Below are 21,688 nucleotides of genomic sequence, written 5' to 3' on the forward strand. Positions count from 1 at the left end.
AATGCTTTGCCACCCAGGTTTGGAGAGATGTTATGCATGAGTCTTTACTACCCCAATGGCACTTTGCTGCTTTTGTAGTCTACCTCCACTCCGCTAATCTTGCCATTCATTTCTTTCACTATCACTCAACCCTAAACCTTTTTTTTTTAAATTTTATTTAGTTAGTTTTGGCGGCACTGGGTCTTTGTTGGTGTACTGCCTTTTCTCTAGTTGCGGAGAGCCAGGGCTAGTCTCTGGTTGAGGTGTGTGAGCTTCTTCTTGTGGTGGCTTCTCTTGTTGCAGAGCAGGGGCTCTAGGGTGGGTTGTCTCAGTAATAGTGGTTCCAAGGCTCTGGAGCACAGGCTCGATTGTTGTGGCGGCCCAGCTTACTTGCCCAGTGGTATGTGGGATCTTTCTGGATCAAGGATTGAACCCATGTCTCTTGCATTAGCAGGTGAATTCTTTACCACTGAGCTACTAGGGTAGCCCCCTAAACCTTTTATTATTTATATAAAATGTCCTTTATAACCCAAGTAAGCTATCTCTCTGGCAGCTGTCAGGGACTATGTTTGTCAGTCTCATTCCTCAGTGGAGAAACTGCTCCAAGCCCTGGATTCAAGCACTGAGCCTGATTCTAATCCCTGACCCAGATTGGATCATTTTTTCCCCCTAAGTGCCTGACTGCTACTCCTCTCTTTACAGCCTCAAGGCTTCAGTCCTGCTTATGACTGTGTGTTTCTATTTAGTTCAGTGCCACAGAGATGGTAATCTTGTTTTTGAGCTCAGCACTATCATTTCAGTGTTTTCTTTTCTATGTTTTATCTATCCCTGCTGTGTAATTTGAGCAGAGGGAGTACCTAAAGAGGGAACTTGCAGAACCATCTTGACTCAAAGTATCTCAAAAAACAGTTTTGAATGCACAATACACAATGAACTGACAACGTTACAAAAAAGAACAAGAAGGGCTCCCACTCAGAGAGATTAGGATGTAGTGAAGGAAGGTGAAGGTGATCTGTACCACACCACTGTAAGATAGACTGAAAACTACTCTGTTGGAAGTGATCAGTAGAGCTCTGTCAGCCTACAAGAAGAAGCAAGGGCTTGAGAGGGAGGGGTGCAAAGAAGGCTTCTCAGAGGAAGTGGCTTTGAAATGGATCCTTAAGGAGTGCTGTAACGGGGGTGTACCTGTTGGTTTGGTGACCTCATCCTTGGAACTGGAGGACATGCTGCCTCGGTGGAGTGAGGAGGATATGCTGAAGAAGAGCCTGGAGCTTAGCGTACAGGCCACAGAGTTCACACAGACTCAGCTCCAGTCTTGGCTTTGTTGCTAACTAGAGGCAGAAGCCTGGGCAATTCACTCAGTCTCTCTGAGCTTTAGAAAGGGAATAGTGTCCCCAGCCTCACAGAGTTGTTGTAAGGATAATTGGTGGTAATGTATATAAAGTTGTGATTAAACTCTCATAAAGTGATAGCTGTAACTTTTAGATTATGGAGGGCCTTGAATATCAGGCAATTAACTTTTTAGAAGCTTTGTAGAAGTATAGTTTACAGTAACAAACTGAGCACTTTTGACTACCACTCTCTGGTCTTCTGCTCTCTGGAGCAGCCTCTAGAATATCACTCAGACTTTGATAACCTCTGTGGTAGGCAGAGTAATGATTCTGCAAAAATGTCTACTTCTTAACCCCAAGAACCTGTGAATGTGTTAGGTTGAAAGGCAAAGGGGACCCTAAAGGTTACAGATGGGATTAAGGTTGTTAATCAGCTGACCTGGGGATGGGAATATTATCCTGATGCTCAATGTGCTGGACTCCTTTAGGAGGGGATTAGGGAGGCAGAAGGGGGAAAATCAGAGATGTGAGAAGGACTCCTTGTTCATCGCTGGACATGGCTTTGAAAATGAAAGGGGACATGAACCAAGGAATGTGGGCAGCCTCTAGAAACTGGAAAAACAGGAATGGGATTCCTTCCTGGAGTCCCTGGGAAAAGGGCCCTGCTAAAGCCTTGATTTTAGCCCAGTGAGACCTACTTTGAACTGACCTCCAGAAGCATAAGATAACAAAAATGTGTTGTCTGAAAGCACTAAACTTGCTGTAATTTGTTACAACAGAAATAAAGAACATGTAAAGTCTTGAATAAATGCTTGTTGATTAGCTGAATTAATAAATCAAAGACAAATCTACTACCTTTTTCATTTAATAATCCTTCTAGTTTTGAGAGAGAGAAGATTTAGTTTGGACCATGTTATCTCCCTGTAAAATTCCTGTATCTTGACGTGAAATTCCTGGATTGGTACTAAAGCAATTTTGAGGTTGATTGACGAGCACTATAAACTGAATGTTTGTATCTTCCCGAAATTCGTATGTTGAAATATTGGAAAGTGGGTCTTTTGGGAAGTGATTTGGTCATGAGGGTGGAACCCTTGTGAATGAGATTAGTGCCCTTATAAAGGAGACTCTAGAGAGTCCCCTTGGTCCTTTCTCCATGTGAGGACACAGTAAGAAGGCAGCTGTGTATGAACCAGGAAGTGACCCCTCCCCAGACACCAAATCTGCTGGCGCCTCGATCTTGGTCTTCCAGCCTCTGGAACTGTGAGAAATAAATTTTTGTTGTGTATATGCCACCCAGTTTATGATATCCTCTTATAGCAGCCCGAAGGGATTATGACAACGAGTTTGGGATCATTCCACACTGGATGCACTATTGATATGGTAGTGATGTAAACCATACTCCCCCTGCTACCACTCTAGATGGGCCAGCAGAAGGCAGGCTGACCCCCACAAATCAGCAACCCTTCTTTCTTTTCCCACCAGGTGCCTTTTTTTTTTTTTTTAAGGGATATGTCCTGTATTTCCAATAAAAATGGGAAACGTGTTAAAGTCAGTTCTTTGTTGCCGTGCTTTTTGATTTATGGACCTTTGTTTTATTCAGGTTGTTAAATAAGAGTTGATAAAATTATTGCTTCCCATCCCCCGCCTCCATAGCAGTCAGAGAAGAGCATTGAAAAAACAATTTCAATAGTTAGTTACAAAATTTAATTGTAAGGGTTAAGCAGTGCTTATTGGTCAAACCAATCAACATTAATAACTTTGAGGTGTGCAGAAACTAGTCTTTAAATAAAGGTGACAAATACCAGTAAGATTCCTATAATACTGTTCAGGATCTAAATAAATGTGATTCTGGAAGTTGAGTACAAAAGAGAATGATAGTGCAATCATCAATAAGTAAACCAAAAGCATAATTTTCTAAATCATTTAATGTATTTTTTAAAAAGATTATTTATTTATGGCTGTACTTGGACTTCATTGCTATGTGGGATTTTCTCTAGTTGTGGCGAGTTGGGGGGTCACTCTATAGTTGTGGTGGTGAGCTTCTCATGGGCTTCCCTGGTACCTCAGCCAATAAAGAAATCACCTGCAATGCAGAAGACCCCGATTCGATTCCTGGATTAGGAAGTTCCCCTGGAGAAGGGGTAGGCTACCCACTCCAGTTTTCTTGAGCTTCCCTGGTGGCTTAGATGGTAAAGAATCTGCCTGCCATGCATATAGGTTCAATTCCTGGGTTGGGAAGTTCCCCTGGAGAAGGGATAGGCTACCCACTCCAGTTTTCTTGGGCTTCCCTGGTGGCTTAGATGGTAAAGACCTGCAATGCTGATGGCTTCGATCCCTGAGTTGGGAAGATCCTATGGAGAAGGGCATGGCAACCCACTCCAGTATTCCTGCCTGGAGAATCCCCATGGACAGAAGAGCCTGGTGGGCTACAGTCCAAGGGGTTGCAAAGAGTCAGACACCACTAAACTTCTCATTGCAATGACTTCTCTTGTTGCTGGCTTACCTAGTGGGTCAGTTGGTCAAGAATCTGCCTGCAGTGCAGGAGACCCAGGTTCAATCCCTGGATCGGGAAGATTCCCTGGAGAAGGAAATGGCAACCCACTCCAGTACTCTTGCCTGGAGAATTCCATGGACAGAGGAGCCAGGCAAGCTACAGTTCACTGGATTGCAAAGAGTTGGATATGACTGTGTGATTAACTTTTTCTTGTTGCAGAGCACTGGTTCTAGCATGTACAGACTTGAGTAGTTGCAGGACGCCGGCTCAGTATTAGCAGTTTACAAGCTCTAGAGCACAGGCTCAGTAGTTGCGGCACATGGTCTCAGTTAAGCTGTGGAATGTGGGATCTTCCTGGATCAGGGATCGAACCTGTGTCTCCTGCATTGGCAGGTGGACTCTTTACCACTGAGCCACCAGGGAAGGTCCTCTAAATCATGTTTAGTTAAACAGAGTAAATTCCAGTTTTTTAAAAAAATTTAAAGTGACATAAACTCAATCTGTTTTCTACCTGAGACCAAAACAAGTTTCTTTTTTCCTGTCTAAACAAAATTCTTGGCATTAAGATAAATCTGAATTCACGTGATATAATTTGTTAAACATTTCCAAAAAATTTTAAGCCTGTTGTAAAGAGAATTCTCATGTTATACTACATACATATTTATATATTTTTCTTCAAAGACAAATTTATGAAGTTAATAGGCCTGTAATAGGACCATGATACTATTAATAATATAAAAACAGAAAGTGTTCCTATATGTGCAATATGAAGTGAGATCACCAAATCTGTGTACCCAGATGAATCACCAAGAGTTCAGAAATTAAGCTCACTTTAAGAAAATACATTCCCTCTTTTTTGGTGCCAAGTTTGCAAAATTGTGATGTATGACAAAAACTTTGTGTATACAGACTCCAAAACCAAGCATTGTTCTAAATTGGCAATAACTGTAACTTAAGTTAAAATTAAACTCAACTAGATCACTGTGGTTGGAGAAGGAAATGGCAACCCACTCCAGTATTCTTGCCTGGAGAATCCCAGGGACAGAGGAGCTTGGTGGGCTGCCATCTATGGGGTCACACAGAGTCGGACATGACTGAAGTGACTTAGCAGCAGCAGCAGCAGCAGATCACTGTGGTTATACCACACTTGGCTTTAGGTAGGGTCTGCAAGTTTTACTGTGCCTCCCATCCTGCGCTTGCCCCCACTGCCCCCAGCTTCCTTTCATATGGCTGCATTTGGCAATGCTTCCAAATCTTGGAAGCAGAAGAATCTGCTAAAGTAAACAGAGAGGATGAAAAATGACACTATAAATGATACATGAAAAATCAACCTTAGAGTATAGACTGAGAAGCAGCAGTCTACCCTCAAGGGAAAAAGAGAGAATTAAAAAAGTAGGGGGACTTGCCTGGCCATCCAGCGGTTAAGACTCTGTCCCTTCACTGCAGAGGCTGTGAGTTTCACCCCAGGTAGAGGAACTAAGATCCCACATGCTGAGCAGCATAGCCAAAAAAATAAAATAAAATAAAATAAGGGGCTGTTATTCCTAGATATTTTCCCACATAACAAAATTTCAAGCTCTGGAAAGGTAACGACTTTGAAGGAGGAGCTAGGGAAGTAAATAAATGGTAAAGAAGTATAGCAGTAGCTTTAACTGTCAGTGAGTTTCTTTGCCCTGGCATTGGCATTATCAAGATGATCTTTATTGGTGTCAGCCTTTTCTATGATCTGTTCTGTTTGTCAGTTGTGAGCTTCAGTCCCATTGCCTATGTCCAGGGCCATGTTTTTAGGTTTTCTAGGATACTGCCCACTTGAGTCATGTTCTCTTCCGTGTCATCTTCCCTGGCATGATTTGTTATATGTTTAACGTATTCACCCGTTGGCTGCTCCTGTGGTCACTTGGTGCAGCTGACCGTTTGTCACTCAGCCTGGCTGCTTAGATACTATTACATTGCTAGGAGAGCTGTCTCCAGCATCTCCCCATGTTGCCTTATAGACTTTACCAGACTCAATGTTCTTTGTCCTATTACAGGGACATAAACAAAGGCCTCAGTCCTTATTGAATTCTGTTAGTCTTCTCTGCTTCTCTCACGTCTTTATCTGGTCCATGCCTCCTTCTGTGTGCTTCAGTTGTTCCCCTTGCTCAACCAGTGTAGGGATAGTCTTGATTCCTGCATCCTGAGCTTCAATGGCTAAACCCAGGATTCTCCTTGTACTTTCCGCAGACTCATCAGTAACCTGGTTAGCCCTCAGCTGAATTCCTTCTGCTAACAGATTATCCATGATGAATTAAAACTGTTGATAGGTGCAGAAACTGAATTGTGGATGTGGATATTCAAGCAGTTTTGACTGTTTTTCTCTGGCTGCAGCAGCTCTCACTCCCTCAGGCCAGACTCCCGGCTGCGCCCTTCTTCCCGGTGACTTCTTAAAGCAGTGGTTCTCGGAGAGGCAGAGGGAGGAGCGTGTCAGTCAGCCAGGAAACTCTACAAAGTGTAAACGCCCACAGCACCTTACTTTCTTACCTACCCCTGGGGAATCTGCTATGGTTTTCTCCACCCTCTTTGAGAAGCACGGCCTTAAAGCAAATGCCACATGAGAGAAGGGAGAAGTATCCACATGGGAGATACACAAAAGGGGTGCTTCTGAATTAAAAGAGATCTCATTCCCAGTTAGAGTTTGTTCTCTTATCCTGTGACTATGTCCAAGCTGTTGACATTTTTTCCATGGACAGAGCTTTCCCAGAGTATTCAGAAGCCCCAGGAAGACCAAGTGTCTTCCCTTCTGTTTTCTTTTCTGTCACCTCCAATCCTGGGAAGACCAGGTTCTATTGCTGGAGTTGCCAGGATCAGGAGTTCCTTTCCTGGTACCTGCGCCCTCTCTGGATTGAAATATTCTGTCTGTAGCCCCTCTATCCTAGTAGATCCTAGTCTTGTTAGAAACCAAAAGACCCCCAAACCTCCAAGTGATCTTTTTAAAATTTATTTTGCTGCACTGGGTCTTAGTTGAGGCATATGGGATCTAGTTCTAACCAACTAGGGGTTGAACCTGGGCCCCCTGCATTGGGAGCGTGGAGTCTTAGCCACTGGACCACGAAGTAAGTTCCCAGATAATCTTTTTTTTTTTTTTAATGTTATTTTTAATTGGAGGATAATCGCTTTACAGTATTGTGTTGATTTCTGCCATATATCAACATGAATTGGCCATGGATATACACATGTCCCCTATCTCTTGAACCTCCTTCCACCCTTCTAGGTTGTCACAGTGCACAGGGTTGAGCCTGCCCGAGTCATGCAAAAAATTCCCACTCGCTATCTAATTTTACACTTGGCAATATGTATATGCTTCAATGTTACTGTCTCAGTTTGTCCCTCCCTCTCCTTCCCCTGCTGTGTCACAAGTCTGTTTTCTATGTCTGCATCTTTATTGCTGCCCTGCAAATAGGTTTATCAGTACCGTTTTTCTAGATTCCATATATATGTGCTAACATACGATATTTGTTTTTCTCTTTCTGACTTACTTCATTTTGTATAACAGGTTCTAGGTTCACCCACCTCACTAGAACTGACTCAAATTCATTCCTTTTTATGACTGAGTAATACTCCATTGTATATATGTCCCACAGCTAGCAGGTGATCTTTGAGTTTCTTCTTAGCTCTGTGGTTTTGGGTTTGTGGTGTCTCCACCAACTTCTCCAGCCAAATTCCTAGAGTAATTTCATGAAGAAATCAGATTTCTCCACTCGATTGTTCTAACCCAGTCTGTACCTTTGTTTTCTCTAGAAAGTCCTGCTATCAGGAGGGTTGCCGTTTGGCCCAATGCCCTGTCTGTGTAATTTACCTTTAGGGATTCCAGATACTTCTACTCTCATTATCAGTTGGGTCAGAAACTCTTCTCCCTGTTTATCTTTCAGATTTTCTTCCTCTCAGCCACTCTGGCAGTTCCTTTGCTCCAACCCTAAGGCTGGTGACTCAGGGCTAACCCATTCGCTCCTGTAACCCCTTTTCTTAGTTGCAACCATCCAGTCAGATTGGGGTAAGGAAGGGGAAAATTGACTCCATCATGCTACATACCTTTTATAATATGATTTTAAAATAAATGTTAAAGCAGATTATAATTGGCTCCCAGCACCAGAAGGAACATCTTTCTGTACAAGGAGGGGATGTGTACATGTGTGTTCACATCTGTTGTGCTGGACTGAGGACAACATTTGAGCACCATGCAGGGGCACACATGTGCAGATGGTGTGTTCAGCTTGGTCCTGACCCTTCCTGAGGCCCTGGGGGTAGAGGAGCATCTCCTGAGACTCACATCTTTCACAGGAAGCTTCTGGGCTGTCCCCTTCCCCACTGCAAGGGGTGGCTTATGAGTCTCTCAGTCTTCAGGCCCAGGCTGATGTTCCTCCCACTAGTCCCATCCCAGGCAGCTCCTGACTGTCCCCAGGACGCTTGGGTGAAACCTCTTGGGACTTCTTGTAGGTTTAGGTCACACTCCAGGAATTAGGCAATGGCACCCCACTCCAGTACTCTTGCCTGGAAAATCCCAAGGATGGAGGAGCCAGGTAGTCTGTGGTGCATGGGGTCACGAAGAGTTGGACACGGCTGAGCGCCTTCACTTTCACTTTTCACTTTCACGCATTGGAGAAGGAAATGGCAACCCACTCCAGTGTTCATGCCTGGAGAACCAAGGGATGGGGGAGCCTTGGTGGGCTGCCGTCTATGGGGTCTATGGGGTCGCACAGAGTTGGACACAACTGAAGTGACTTAGCAGCCAGGGGTCCCAGAAAGCAACCCGATTCCAGAGTCCATAAAGAACAATTCAGCATTTCTAGGAGCTTAAAATCAATTCTGCTCTTTTATCATTGGGACAGATATTTTTTCTAGGACCATCTGGACTCCCTGGAGTTGCTGCCAACAGGACAGCAGGGAAACTCCAGATCAGCGCAGGCTGACTAGGGTATCGGCGTGGTTTCCTGTGATGTGTTCCACTCACCAGGTCAGGCAACTGCAGCCTGTTCCTTGCATTTCACATAGTCCTTAGAGTGGAGCTGTTTGGTTGCTCCAGGAGCGCAGGAGGAAAACAGCGAGGAGGAGGAGTGGGGAGAAAAAGACTCATGCAAAAAAGGGAGAGGAAATGAGTGATGCTGAGGAAGGCGAAAAAGGCAAATAGCAACAGCAGTAGCAGCAGGAGCAGAGAAAATTGGGATGTGAGGGTGGGAGGGAAAAGCAGAAAGGCAGGGTTCTGTTCATGATAATATTAACCTGAGTTCCTGGTTAACATTTTTTAGTGATTCATTAAATATGCATAAGAAAGTAAGGAAGGAAGCTTGCAGTTTTAATTCAAGATAAAGCCCAGTGTTTCCACAGTCCCCATCCCTGGGAAGAGCTGTGGGGTGATGTCCCAGGCTTCCCCTGCAACCTGGTCTGGGAAGTCATGGGTGGGGAGACTAGCAGAGTTGAGTGACTTTGCTGCACTCCCTTGCCCTCAAACTGGCAGAGGGTCCCCTACGACTTAAGGGTTGAGATGCCAGAAGCTCTTTGAAGGCAGTTCGCTCTCTGTTTCTTTCTTGGATTTTCCTTCTTCATATTCTGCTTCGTTTTCTCTTTTGTCCTGCTTAACCCTGGATAAATCCCTAAACCTCTTGGAACTTCTGCACTTAGGAAAATGGAGACGAGAAAACTTTCCGGCCTTTCCTCTAGAACACTGCTGAGATCGGCTCCATCTATCAAGGGCTGTGAATGCTGCAAATGTCAGCACAGATGTTACCTGTGACGGCTGTATTCCAGGCTGGTATTGCTTTTCTTGGGCTTCTCTGGCCATCCAGTGGTGAAGACTCTGCCCTCCCAGTGCAGGGGGCACGGGTTCAATCCCTTGTCGGGGAACTTCCTGCATGCTGCATACTGCAGCCTGAAAAAAGAAATTGCTTTCCCCAACCCATAGGCTTTCCACTCAGTATGACTGTCAGAAAGGGTGCTGTTAATTCAATTTCAGAATTTCCCTGTACCTTAGGCCAGCAGGTAATGTTAATAAGGATTTGGAAAACAACCGCTGGATCACCAGGGTTGACATGAAGTCTGTCCTTTCAGTGGGTTTTGTTTTCTGCTCTATGGACAGTGATCTACCTCCAGTGTTCACAACTCAGAGTTTTGCTCTCTCTTGATTCAGTTAAACAAGTATTCCAGGATTAAGTTCCCTAGGAGCTATGGATGTGGTCTCCGCATATCCATTTAGAATAACTCTGTTTGGGACAGGACACCTGGACCCTACGTAAATACTGTGTGTGTGTGTGTGTGCACGTGCGTGCATGAGGAATAAATTTGAAAATGCTATGTGAATCAATAACCGAGTAGCAAGGAAGGCATTCTATGTGATTATGGTGAGATAACCCTAAACCAATAAGAGAGGGGAACAGAAAAAGTGACTAAGAGAAAATAAAAGCTGACTCCTGGTAGAGACATAGCACCTGAATCTGTGCAGCTAAGTAGTGACTAAGAGGGAATGAAATAGGACATAAAACTCAAGAGGAGGGTTTTAGCTTGTCCAAGGAGCAAAAGGAATGTGGGAAAGAGAGATTTTAGAATCCATACGTATCTTCTTGTTCTGCTAGGAGAGGCAGGATCTTGGTATGATTTCAGAACTTATAAAACCTTCAGAAAAGACTTGCAGATAGCTTAAGGTCAGGTGGCATGATCACAAGTTGTCTTCAATCTGCGATTTACTTGCTTGTGTGGATGCCTGGCATCTAGCTCTGATTAGAAAGGGTAATTCAAAGACAAGCTTCTTCTATTATAAGAGACTACTTGTGTGTGAGGAGCCCCAGGGACTGTGGCTGGGTGAGGGAGGTTAGCTGTTAATGCCACAGCTTTGATATTCTAAACACAAGTCTGCTGTAGCACAGGTGCGGCTGATCTTTCCCAAGCCTTCACACAGTGCAGTTAGAAAAACCTGCAGCCTTCTCTCCCAGGAAAGGACTAGATGTTGCCATGCATCACTTCTCTTGTCCGCCCACAAAGAATGAAGAGGCAGGTCAAAGCTTACCTGTCAGCCATTCTGAGCTGACCTCCACAGGGGAGTCTCTCCATTGCCCACAGATTAGCCCTCTGTACACCTCACTCTAAGGAAATCAGTCTTCCCTCCACATCCACCAGGAGGAAGCAAAGAGCACGCCTGCCTGGGTGATGGCAGGGGCAACCTTGCTTCACGAGGGATTGTAAAACTACCCCCAACTTCCTTCCTTCGACAGCAAATGCAGAGAGAGGTTAGGGCTTCCCTGCTGGCTCAGCGGTAAAGAATCTGCCTGCCAATGCAGGGGACGCAGAAGAGCTGGGTTTGATCTTTGGGTTGGGAAGATACCCAGGAGTAGGAAGTGGCAACCCACTCCAGTATTCTTGCCTGGAGAATCCCATGAACAGGGGAGCCTGGCAGACTACAGTCCTTGGGGTCGCAAAGAGTCGGCTTAGTGACTGGGCACAGTGAGCATCAAGTTTGTTTCCCAGAGTGGGGAGAAGGGAAATGAGAGAAGGGAGACAGAAATCAAAATGCACTTCCAAGACAAAAATCATTTCTGTGGCACATGGTGCTACCGAGGGAGAGGTGATGACAGCCTCCTCCCATTTCAGGAACAGTTCCCAGAGTTGTCCGTAGGCGGATTCACATGACACATTCTTAAACCCAGTTCCATTCTGTGCTGTGTTTGCTCCTTGTTCACATCTCCAGAACAATGCATCGCTACATCTTTGTATCTGAGTTTGATTCTCAATTGGTTGTCTAGCTGAATATCCAGGCTGGCTTGCTTATCATGCATTTGTGCCAGTATTTATCCTTTTGAGTCATGAAACTTCATCAATCCAGCCCTACTTGTGCACCAGAGCTGGAATATTGAATTGTGTGAATGCTGATACTTTAAGAGAATTATAATTAGGAAGTTGGGTGTTCTTCACAATGTTTTGATATGAAAAGATACTAATACATGTTGCTGAAAGAAATAACAACCAATGATGCAAATTTGCCTGGAAACTATTCTAAATCCAATTTGCAACTTTCTGTGAGATAAAATTTGGGTTGTGACATTTTTTGATTGATGTCTCTATATGAGTAGGTTTTTGGCTTTTTAGTGTTGCTGATTTTCTGTTCTCACTCCTCAAAGAATCTTTGCCAACATACCACTGACATTTGAGAAAGAGAATAGAGACAGTTTGGCTTCTTGTAAATTCTTCTGTTTCCTTGGTGATGTAAATAATTATGGAACACATAAAAAGTTTTTAGCAAGTTCAAATGTGATTTTGAAAAAGCAGGTTTGCTACCTGTGATAGGGACAACAGGAACAATCTCAGCAAGAAATTCTGTGCTCTTTAACTTGCTTTAATTTAGAAAATCTTCCTTAAAACACAGGGCCTACTCAGATGCGGATTTAATGCCAGTATAAAATATGCACTTAATATGGTTCAATAAAGCTGTTCAGGTGGGTGGGTGGCTTTGGACCCCATCTCTGACAGAATAATTCTCTGCCATCTTCAGCTTTACTGGGAGAATCCTGTTCAATGGGCAGACCCAGAACCCAGGAGCTTGAAAGGAGGGGCTGAGTCACCTAAAACTGAGTGAAGGATTAATCCATGTCCATTGTGGAGTCTTCACGTGGACAGGTTCTCTCCACGGGGGAAAGATGACTGCCGCTTTGGAAGAGGTCTGACTTGAATCACACCCTCAGTGGCATACTTTTCACTTTGACTCTTCTAAGCTGTTCTCATGTTCTTTAAGTCCCCAGTTTCTCTATTTCCTTCCTTTAGCACCACATCTTCTTTTAATCTTGGCAAATCACCTCACTCCCTTACTACCTTTCAGGTAGAAATATAAGCTCTGTCCATTTATTACCCGTGGGATCTTACTGAAGTTATTTCCCTTCTCAGTGATTTTGCTTCCTTCACTGTAAAATGGGGATAACCACAGTACCTATCTTATGAGGCAGTTGTGAGGATTAAATAAATATATGATAATTGTTTAGGCCTATACCATCGTGAATGCTTAGTAAATATTAGCTCTTAATGTTTCTGAGAACATAGAGGCCAATGGCATGAATTCCATCATCCAAACTCCTCTTCACCTGAAAAAAAACTCTGTCACTCTCTACCACTGCCTCCCTCAGAGCGAAAAAATGTCTTATTTTGTAAGTCTGTGCTCTCCACCTGTGTCTTGATTCCATCCCCTCCCATTTCCTAAAGGGAACTTTGTTGAATGAATTTTTTTCTCCTTCATAGTTTAAATTGATTCCTTTTTCCTGGCTCCTGTTTCTTATTCTCAAACACACTCAGGTCTCTCCTGTTTTGAAAAAGGCCTCTGTATGACCTCCATGTCTTGGAGTTACTGTCCCATTTTCCTCCTCCTTTCACTGCCAAATACTCTGTGCCTCCATATCTTTGTGACTCACTTTCTCGTTATTCCTCCACCATCTGGCTTTCTCTGCCACCCCCCACTCCCACATGGCTATGTCTGTGGTCACCCATCTCCAAATTCAAAGGGCTTTTCTTGATTTCTGTCCCCTTTAGCCACTTTGCAATGGTCAGTATTGCTGGCTGTCATCTACTCTGAAATCCTCTCCTCTCTTGCGCTCTCCTCTGAGTGCAGGTCTGTTGTGCTGCTGCTTCTGTTTCCCTGTGTCTTCTTTGTTCAGTAAATGCCCTTACAGGTTCCATGTTTGTCTCTCTCCTCTTGGGTTGTAGACATGGCGGGTGGGGCGGGGGGGCGGGGGGCGGGTTCACCATGCAGCCTCTTGCTCTCTCTACTCTTACCTTTGATCTCTTGCTGGTCTCGTGCCTACCATCATTCCTTTAAGTCTGGCACCTGCCTCATTCTTTGCACTCACCTCTTTAGCCTCATGCCTGCATCATGCTTGCTCTCATTCTCTGTTTTGGCCACTCTGGCTTTCTTTTGAGTTCTTAAAGGTGCTGGGGCCTTTCTGACATAGGACTTTTGTTATTGATGTTATTTAATTTGCATTCATCTTCATCTTTTTTTTTTAACCCTCATTGTTATAATTTTTTTCTATTTTGAAGATTGAGATATAATTCACATACCACAAAATTTTATGCTCTTAAAGTATGTGACTCAGTAGGCCTTAGTATATTTATGAAGTTGTGCAACCGTTACCACTATTTCATTCCAGAACATTTTCATCACCTCAAAAAGGAACCCTATACCCATTAACAGGCCCTCTCTTTCTCCCTTGTCTCCCTCAGTCCCTGGCAACCACTAATCTGCTTTCTGTCTCTGTGTTGTGGGTTTTTGTGCATGCTGGTCCTTTTGCCGAGAACCTCTCCTCTACTTTATCCCCTAGTCAGCTTCTGTTTTTCCTCAGTGATCAAGTGCCAGTGTCCTTGAACTGGTCAATTCCTCCTACATGCTTTCACAGGAATATGTACCTCTTTTGCAGAATTTATTATAAATTGCAGTTTTATTCTCTCTGTGTGGAGTCATTTATAAATGCACAAAATTGTACATTTCCATTAACACCAGATTCACTTGAATGTAATAGTATGATACCCAACTAAGACAAAAATGCATATTTTTCTCCCCACATCAATTCCTCCTTCATACTTCCCCATTTGATGATACTTCCTCATTCTCTCAAGCACACAGGTTCAGTTTCTTGAAGAACTTTGATTCCCTTCTCTCTCATCTTCAACATCCAGTCCTCTTCAGATCCTCAAGTTGAGTGGATTCCTTTGCAAGTCCTTGCATGCCAGCCTTGAGTAGTGTCCTTGCTGCTGCTGCTGCTGCTGCTGCTAAGTCGCTTCAGTAGTGTCCGACTTTTAGCGACCCCATGGACTGCAGCCTACCAGGCTCCTCCGTCCGTGGGACTTTCCAGGCAAGAGTACTGGAGTGGGTTGCCATTGCCTTCTCTGAGTGTCCTTACTGCTCAGTAAACATTGCCTGATAATGAATAACTTCTGGAGCTATCTGTAATAAAGGAAATGGTTGTGGCCATGATGTTGGGTGAGTCTTAGAGACTGCCAAAGGGGCGAAAGAGAGAGAGGTCAAAGTAGAGAGTGGAGGGTGGCATTGGATGGAGACAATCCTATACTACAGAGAGCTGGAGAAAAGCAGTAAAGTAATAAGAGAAGCAAAAGGAGAACCTGGCTAATGTACCACAATCCAATCACCAGTTTTGAATATCTGTTACCTGCTTGGCGCTTAGATTATGGTGACACAAAGATGAATCAGAAGTTGTCTCTTTCCTAAAGGAAGCCAGGGTCTGGTGAAGGAAACATTTATGTAAACAAAAATTTACAATAGAATGTGGTAAGTTTTATAATAAGACTATTCACAAAGTATTCTGTGAGCAAGAGGAGGTGGTGACTAAGACTGTAGCAGCACAGAGGTGGGTAAAGGTGGGTGGGCGTCACAAGATGACTGGGACTTCAGCAGCCTGTAATCAGAAAGAGTGATATGCCAGGAAGACAGAACAACTTTAACAGGCCTGGGCCCATGTAGAACTGCAAATCATTTTGTTTAGCTTTACTGTAAAGGGTAGGAGGGAATATCCTGGGAATTCAGCCTGGGGCTCCTTTGTGAGAAATCTCACAAAAGCCAAGAATTATTGTCTAGTTAATAGAGAGGCTTCAAAGTTTTTTTTTTGTTTTTTTTTTTTTTAATTTGGCCATACCCTGAAAGGCTTGCAGGATCTTAGTTCTCTGACCACAGATCGAACCTGCGCCCTTAGCAGTGAAAGCAGAGTCCTGACCTCCTAACCACTATTTCAGTTCAGTTCAGTCACTTAGCCATGTCCAGCACTTTGCGACCCCATGGACTGCAGCATACCAGCCTTCCCTGTCCATCACCAACTCCTGGAGCTTGCTCAAACTCATGTCCATTGAGTCGGTGATGCCATCCAACCATCTCATCCTCTGTTGTCTGCTTCTTCTCCCACCTTCGATCTTTCCCAGCATCAGGGTCTTTTCCAGTGGGTCAGTTCTTCCCATCAAGTGGCCAAAGGATTAGAGTTTCAGCTTCAATGTCAGTCCTTCCAATGAATATTCAGGACTGATTTCTTTTAGGATAGACTGGTTAGATCTCCTTGCAGTCCAAGGGACTCTCAAGAGTCTTCTCCAACACACAGAGAGGCACAGACATAGAAAACATGTACGGATACCAGAGGTGGAAAGGGGGAGTGGGATGAATTGGGAGATTAAGACTGACATATACGCACACCTATGTATAAAACAGACAAGAAGTGAAGTCACTCAGTCGTGTCCGACTCTTTGCAACCCCATGGACTGTAACCTACCAGGCTCCTCTGTCCATGAGATTTTCCAGGCAAGAGTACTGGAGTGGGTTGCCACTTTCTTCTCCAGGGGATCTTCCTGACCTGGGGGTCGAACCCAGGTCTCCTACATTGCAGGCAGACACTTTACCGTCTGAGCCATCATACCACAGTTCAAAAGCATCAATTCTTTGGTGCTCAGCTTTCTTTATAGTCCAACTCTCACATCTATGCATGACTACTGGAAAAACCATAGCTTTGACAAGATGGACCTTTGTCAGCAATGTAATGTCTCTGCTTTTTAATATGCTATCTAGGTTGGTCATAACTTTTCTTCCTAGAAGCAAGTGTCTTTTAATTTCATGGCTGCAGTCACCATCTGCAGAGATTTTGGAGCCCCCCAAAATAAAGTCTGTCACTATTTCCATTGTTTCCTCATCTATTTGCCATGAAGTGATGAGACCAGAAGCCATGATCTTAGTTTTCTGAATGTTGAGCTTTAAGCCAACTTTTGCACTCTCCTCTTTTCACTTTCATCAAGAGGCTCTTTAGTTCTTCACTTTCTGCCGTAAGGGTGGTGTCATCTGCATATCTGAGGTTTTTGATATTTCTCCCAGCAATCTTGATTCCAGCTTGTGCTTCATCCAGCCTGATACTTCGCATGATGTACTCTGCATATAAGTTAAATAACCAGGGTATCAAAATACAGCCTTGACGTACTCCTTTACTGATTTGGAACCAGTCTGTTGTTCCATGTCCAGTTCTAACTGTTGCTTCTTGACCTGCATACAGATTTCTCAGGAGGCAGGTCAGGTGGTCTGGCATTCCCATCTGTTTAAGAATTTTCCACAGTTTGTTGTGATCCACACAGTCAAAGGCTTTGGCATAGTCAATAAAGCAGAAGTAGACTGCCAGGAAATTCCTCAAAGTTTTTTTAAAATTAACTTCATTGAGAAATCTGTATGCAGGTCAGGAAGCAACAGTTAGGACTGGACATGGAACAACACACTGGTTCCAAATAGGAAAAGGAGTACGTCAAGGCTGTATATTGTCACCCTGCTTATTTAACTTATATGCAGAGTACATCATGAGAAACGCTGGACTGGAAGAAGTACCAGCTGGAATCAAGATTGCCGGGAGAAATCTCAATAACCTCAGATATGCAGATGACACCACCCTTATGGCAGAAGGTGAAGAGGAACTAAAAAGCCTCTTGATGAAAGTGCAAGAGGAGAGTGAAAAAGTTGGCTTAAAGGAACAACATTAGGAAAACGAAGATCGTGGCATCTGGTCCCATCACTTCATGGGAAATAGAGAGGGAAACAGTGGAAACAATGTCAGACTTTATTTTTGGGGGCTCAAAAATAATAATACTGTAAATAGTTGATTTACAGTATTAGTTTCAGGTATATAGCATAGTGATTCAGTATTTTTACAGATAATACTCCATTAAAAGTTATTGCAAGATAACGGCTGTAATTCCCTGTGCTCTACAACAGACATATCTTATTGCTTATCTATTTTATACACAATAGTTTGTATCTCTTAATCCCATTCCCTTATTTTGCCCCTCACCTCTTCCCTCTTCCTATTGGTAAGCATCAGTTTGTTCTTGATACCTGTGAGTGTGTTTCTGTCTTGCTGTATACATTCATTTATTTTTAAAATTTCATAGATGAGTGATATACAGTATTTCTTTCCCTGACTTCACTAAATTTAATGCTCTCTAGGTCCATACAAGTTGTAAATGGCAGAATTTCATTCTTTTTATGGCTGGGTAATATTCCATTTGGAGAAGGAAATGGCAACCCACTCCAGTGTTCTTGCCTAGAGAATCCCAGGGGCTGGGGAGTCTGGTGGGCTGCTGTCTATGGGGTCGCACAGAGTCGGACACGACTGAAGTGACGCAGCAGCAGCAGCAGCAGCAGCAGCAGCAGTATTCCATTATATATCTTCTTTATCCATTCATATCACATCTTTTTTATCCATTCATCTGTTGATGGACACTTGAGTTGCTTCCATATCTTGGCTATTGTAAATAATGCTTCCGTGAACTTTGGGGTGCACATATCTTAAAAAATTTTTTAATTTTGTATTTATTATTTATTTTGGCTGCACTGAATCTTCATTGCTGCATGTGGGCTTTTTTCTAGTTGTGGTGAGCAGGGTCTACTCTTCATTGTGTTGCATGGGCTTCACATTGCAGTGGCTTCTCTTATTGCCCAACACGGGCAGGTGTCTTTTTGAATCAGTGTTTCTGTTTTTTCTAGAAGTGGAATTGCTGGATCATAAGGTTTACTTCTAGTTTTTTAAGGAATTTCTATACTATTTTCCAGAGTGGCTGCCCTAATATACATTCATACCAACAGTGTACAATGATTCATTTTTCTCCATATCCTCTCCAACATTAATTATTTGTAGACTTTTTGATGAGAGTCATTCTGACAGTGTGAGGTGATATCTCATTGTGGTTTTGCTTTGCATTTCTCTGATGATTAGCAATGTTGAGTATCTTTTCATATGCCTGTTAGCCATCTGCAGGTCTTCTTTGGAAAAATGTCTATTCAGATCTTCTGCTTTTTTTTTTTTTTTTTTGGGCTTCTCCACATGGCTTGTGGGATCTTAGTTCCCTGACAAAGGATTGAACCTGGGCCCCCTGCAGTGGAAGCACAGTCTTAACTACTGGACCACCAGGAAATTCCCTCTTCTGACCAGTTTTGATAGGAATTTTTTTTTTCACATTGAATTGTATGAGCTGTTTATATACCTTGAATATTGCCACTTGTGGGGCATATCATTTGAAATATTTTTCACTCATTCTGTAGTGCCTTTTCATTCTGTTGATGGTTCCCTTTGCTGTGCAAAAGATTTTAAGTTGAATTATGTCCCATTTGTTAAGATATAGAACCTTTTATTTTCACCCACCCAAGAAACTCCTCTTGTGCCCTTTGCAATTGATCCTCTTTTCCCCAAGGCAACGACTGATATGATTTTTATTACCACTTTTGGTTATTTATTGATATGTAAAACCACCCCAAACCTAGTGACTTAAAACAAAAAAAACATTTATTTGCTCATGACATTGCCATTGGTCAGGGTTTAGTGGAATCATTTTGTCTTTGTTCTCTGTGGCATCAGCTGAGATAGCTTGACTGAAAGTAGAGAATCCACTTCCAAGATGACTTGCTCACATGGCTGGCAAGTTGGGATTGGCTCTTGACTGGGATCTCAGCTAGGACTGCCAGTTATGGATCTTGTTTATCTTCCACATGGCTGTTTGGGCTTCCTCACATCATGGGTTCCAAAAGGAGGAAGTAAAAGCTGTCAGTCCTTTTAAAGACTAGACTCTAAACTGGTACAGTATCACTTCTGATATATTGTGTAAGTCAAAGCAATCATAAGCCAGCCCATGGGCACACAGGCTCAGTTGCCTCAAAGCATGTGGAATCTTCCTGGACCAGGGATTGTATCTGTTTACCCTGCACAGATTCTTATCTACTGTACCACCAGGGAAGTCTCCTTTTTATTGTTGAGTAATAGTCCAATGATAATCAATACATTTATTCACTTTTTGTTGATGGACATTTGGGTTGTTTCTAGTTTTTTATGATTATGAATAAAGCTGTTATAAAAATTCTTACACAGCAGTTTTTGCAGCTATATGTTTTCATTTCTCTTGAGTAAATACCTAGAAATGTGAATTTCCGGGTCATGGGATAGGTATATGTTATAATTTATAAGAAATTGTTAAACAACTTCCAAAGGACTGTACCATTTTACACTTCCAGTAGCAATGTACAGGAATTCTAGTCGTCTCCTATCTAGCCAACAGTTGTTATTGTCAGTGTTTCAAATTTTAAATATTCTGGAAGGCATGAAGTGTTATCTCATTGTAGTTTTAATTTGTATTTCTCTAATAATTATTATGTAATTTTATATGCTTATTACCATTTTGTAGGATGTTCTTTAAAAAAAATTGTATTTATTTGGGTGCACTGGGTCTTGCTTGTGGAATGTGCGATCTAGTTCTCTGACCCAGGATCAAACTCAAGCCCTCTGCATTGGGAGCACAGTCTTAACCACTGGACCACTAGGGAAGTCCCAGTAGATGCTCTTTTATTCATGTACTATAGCTGTGCTGGGTCTTTGTTGCAGTGCATGAGCTTTCTCTAGTTGCGGTGAGCGAGGGCTACTCTGGTTGCAGAGCATGGGCTTCTCACTGCAGTGGCTTCTCTTGTGGAGCACAGCTCTAGGGTATGTGGGTTCAGCAGTAGCAATGCGCAGACTCTAGAGTGTGGGATTGTAGTTGTAGTGTATGGGCTTAGCTGACCTGTGGCACGTGGGATGTTAGTACCTGGAGCAGGGATTGAATCTGTGTCCCCTGCGTTGGCAGGTGGATTCTTAACCACTCAACCACCAGGGAAGTCCCCCAGTAGATGTTCTTTGTTAAGTATCAGTTTAAGTCTATTGTCCATTTAAAAAATATTGGGTTGATGTCTTGTTATTTTTGAATTATAAGTGTTCTTTACATAGTCCAGATGTTTGTACTTTGTCAGATACAAATGTTATTACCATATGTTAATAGATTGGAATATTATTAAAATATTATTTATTCACAAATTGACCTACAGAGTTAATGTAATTCCAATTAAAACACAAACAGGTTTTTAACAGAAACTGAAGAGCTCATTCTAAAATTTATATAAAAATACAAAAGACTTAGAATAGTCAAAACAATTTTGAAAAAGATAAAATTGAAGGACTTACACTACCTGACCTCAAGGCTTACTATAGATGTACAGAAATCAAGGCAACATGGCATTAGTATATGGACAAATAAATAGGTCAATGTAACAGAATAGAGCCTAGATATAGACCCAAACAAAAGCAAAAAATTGATTTCTGAAAAAGATGTTATAGTAGGCAGTCTCTACAATGGCCCACATTGATTCCTACCTGCTGGTATTCACACCATTATGTATTCTCTTCTGTTTGTACCTAGACTGATAGAAATGATAGGATGTAGTTTAGTCCCTAAATTGTGTCCAACTCTTGTGATCCCATGGACTGTAGCCTGCTAGGCTCCTCTGTCCATGGGATTTTCCAGGCAAGAATACTGGAGTGGTTTACCATTTCCTTCTCCAGGGGATCTTCCCAACCCAGGGATCAAACCTGGCTCTCCTATACTGCAGGCAGATTCTTTATCAACTGAGCCACCAGGGAAGTTACTTCTGGGGTAAGGCTTAAAAAATGCTATGACTTACATTGTGGGGGCACTCTTTCTTTCTTGGATGGCTCGCTATTGGTAAAGAACTAGTAGCCCTGTTGTAAAGCAGCCCTGTGGAAAGGCCCATGTGTCAAAGGACAAAGGTCTGCCAAGAACCACATGAGTGAGCTTGGAAGCGGACTCCCCTCCCCGCAAATCAAGCCTTTGGATGAGACCAAAGCCTTGGCCAACAGCTTGACTGCAACCTCATGAGAAACCCATATAAAATATGCCCAAGTTCCTTAACTACAGAAACTATGAGTAATAAATATTGCTGTTTAAAGCTGCTGCAGACCAAAAGAAGAAAAAAAAATTGAAAAAGGGAATTCCCTAGTGGTCCAGTGTTAGGACTCTGAGCTTCCAGTGC

The 21,688-nt window shown here is 42.9% G+C and overlaps 1 pseudogene; it reads right to left on the reverse strand.

Annotated features, from left to right (window-relative positions):
* Positions 1-5,355: 5,355 nt before the first annotated feature.
* On the reverse strand, positions 5,356-6,085 carry LOC114115716 (synaptosomal-associated protein 23-like; annotated as a pseudogene).
* Between the last annotated feature and the right edge of the window lie 15,603 nt (positions 6,086-21,688).

Source organism: Ovis aries, chromosome 7, assembly GCF_016772045.2.
Source record: "Ovis aries strain OAR_USU_Benz2616 breed Rambouillet chromosome 7, ARS-UI_Ramb_v3.0, whole genome shotgun sequence".
NCBI lineage: Eukaryota > Metazoa > Chordata > Mammalia > Artiodactyla > Bovidae > Ovis > Ovis aries.